This window comes from Dendrobium catenatum, unplaced genomic scaffold, assembly GCF_001605985.2.
Source record: "Dendrobium catenatum unplaced genomic scaffold, ASM160598v2 original_scaffold_247765, whole genome shotgun sequence".
In the NCBI taxonomy this organism is placed as follows: Eukaryota; Viridiplantae; Streptophyta; class Magnoliopsida; order Asparagales; family Orchidaceae; genus Dendrobium; species Dendrobium catenatum.
The window spans coordinates 1-3,252 of NW_021566168.1; positions in this window are offsets into that span (position 1 = coordinate 1).

A 3,252-nucleotide genomic window follows, 5' to 3' on the forward strand; every position below is an offset into this window, starting at 1 on the left:
GACTGCATCGTTGCAATCAGGACATCGAGTTTGCCTAAGAGAGGACCCCTCGTAGTTAATCCCATCTTATATGTTCAGATGGGATTATCCGGTAGAGTGGCATGAATCCCGAGGCGACGACATGCAAATCGAGAAAGTTAGCACTTGATGTCCGGACTTCGCCTTTGCGCCCGGAATGCCGTCAATACTAAAAAGCTACACATTATGTGTTCAAATAGGATTGTTTGGCGGAGTGGCACGAATCCCGGTGTGACGATCGCAAAACAAGAAAATTAGCACGCGATGAAACATGTACCCCGAAGACCAGTACACATCTTTCTCTGACGTGGTGAGATTGAAGACTTACGGCCGCAGTGTCATCCGCCTACCATTCACGCTTTTCTCTAGCATGGTGGGAGGCCCAGACTCCTGGAATTTCCCCTAAACGGAGGAGACGCTGAGAAGCTGCCGAAATTTGGACTGAACATGGGACTTGTGAATTTGAACTGGATATAATGAACTTAAACGAACAAACAAAGGACGACAAAAAAATTGAACTTAAAATGCATTTGGACCTAATGACAATTAACAGGGGACTCAAGCAAATGCAAAAGACTTTGACTTGAACTTAATTTGAACTTAAATGAAAAAAAGGGAAAACTTGAATATGGAACAATTGGAAAAGGACTAAACAGAAGAACTTGAACTTGCACATTGAATGACAAACAGTAAAACAAGAGGTCCTCTGTATCTATTCAAATAGTTAAAAATAACTAGCAACTGAGCCAAGAATCACATTATTCTTGATTGAAACATGGAAGAGCATTCAAGATCATATCAGAATTACCTTGCTTCAACAAACCAAAAAAGAACAACAGGACCCAACCAAGAATTTAGAGAGTTCAAATGGAAGAATAGAAATGTATTGATGCATAGCTCAACTCCTAGATGGTGTCCAACCAGCATCAATGAAGTTAAAGAAGATCCAAAACCACTTGGAAATTCAAACCCTCAACCCTCAGCTATGGAAGATGAGATAGCTTCCTTGTTCCAATACCCCCCCTTATGAGTACTTGAGAAATATTTTGGTTATGATTTCTTATGTTATGTTCTAAATCCACAGACCCTTCTTACTACTGATGAATCAAACAAAAGCATCAACAATGAAGGAAAAGATATTTCATGTTTAAATCTTCCTCACAATCAGAACAGATCGTCTCCTCTTAAATTATATGTTCATGACTCTGCATAACAATATATTTGCCATGAGAACATTAACGTTGTTTTCTCTCATTAGTCAAAGCCAGGAAAGATTGGATTGGCAAATAAACTGCAGAAGACAATTCATTCGGTGGGATGAGAATTTTCTTCGATGATGACAATAAAATCAAGCATTTGTGGAAGCAACCAAGTTCAGAATTGTGTCGATCTAAATAGTAGCTTGAATAACAAAGCAAAAATTAGTTTGCATCTAAAAAAAATCAAAAGAAAAGAAATACTTGGAGAGAAGCTTTCTATCAGAAAGGGTAAGGACTGATACGCTTGAAGTAACTGGCACTTCATCATCTGGTGGGTTTGAATTTAGCATTAGAGCAACTCCACAAGAGATGAACAACCAAAGCTATAAAAGAAAAGGAGTATAAGTGGAAGAATCATGCAGCTTGAGTGAGGAAGGAGACTATGAATCTACGGATAGAAAGAAGTCAGTTCAAAGATCCCGTAGAACCCAAGCTGCTGAGGTTCATAATCTTTCATAAAGGAAAAGAAGAGATAGAATCAATGAAAAGATGAAAGCATTATAGGACCTCATACCACATTGCACCAAGGTAGATGACTCATTGCATGCAGGGAACATTGAATACATGTAATGTTCGCACACAAAAAAATGACGTGTTGATGAGAAAAAGATGTGTAATGAACACACAAGTGAAAGGGAAAGAATGAATGCAAAATATATCATGAATTATTCATAACTGAAGTACAGAAGATGCACAACGAATGAGGCAGTCAATCGTTAATATTAATACACGATCAAGCATATTATGCCCCATAAGCTGTAAAGATCAATATACAATGAATCGTTAATCAAATAGTATTTGGAAGATTTCAAGTCAATACAACTCGCATGTCGCATATAACCAGTGTTTTCAAATCGCAACCAATGGCGGCTCAATTTCAAGAGAACACATTAAGCTCCCTGGCAATCAACATCAGCTAACTCAGTTAACAAATGTGTTGGATCATTTGTGAGCAACAATGACTATCATACAGCGAGTGAAGTTGTTTCGTCGTGCTCGACAATAAAAAATGAATGCACTAATCCACTTGCGAGCAACAACAACAAATAAATTGTGCATGAGTCGACTTGCCAATCGACAAGCAAGAATGAAACAGTGGCGAATGCATCCCTATCAGGGGCCAATAAATGCATCAACCTCCTATGAAGACTGAAGGACCGAGGTGTGATGAATGAAACTCTGAGGTAATGCAGGAAGAAATGAACTTAAGTTCAAGTCCAATCCTCCTCCTTGATTGGACGGGAGTCGACACGACTTGAACCAGTGAACAAACATACGGCCATGACATCGATCAAGATGTTTTGTTTTATAGTTCATGTTAGGCCTTCAAGACCCATAACAAGGAAAATATATTAACAAAACCAAAAAGCCAATGACAAACCTAATCCTGTCAACAAATAGAGTCGACAATGTTCAATCAACAAATAAGAATTCTTCATAATACCCCGATGATGGTTGTGTTGAATATAGATCTCAACCGGAGGGATTAATTCCAAATATTTAATGCTTTCCCAAATGCCTGAAAATTCAGAAATTTCCAAAATCGAAAAAATTCAAATATTTAAAATTGAAATAAATCACCAAAATGCTTAAAGCAAAACTCATCCATCATTCGCAACAGTTTGTCGAGTTAGATAAATTTAAAAATGCACTTCAGCTCATAAAGAGCTTGTGTCTGGTCGAGAATATCACTGTGATTCATTCTCAAACAATCTCCTGCCAGTAAAGATGTGACACATGTCCCCAAATCGGTGGTTTTGCCGCCAAATGTCATCGCAGGTTAACGGTTATGATTGGAACCCTATGAACCAGGTGGCTTTATCACCAAATGACACCACTAAATTAAGTCATGGACAAAGCTCGTATGCTCCCCAATGACATCAAATCCTTGAGATACGAATCAATAGAATATAATCGATAGGGCATAAAGCCTTCTGTCAGCTAAGATGGATTCAAATTTGTCCCATTAGACAAA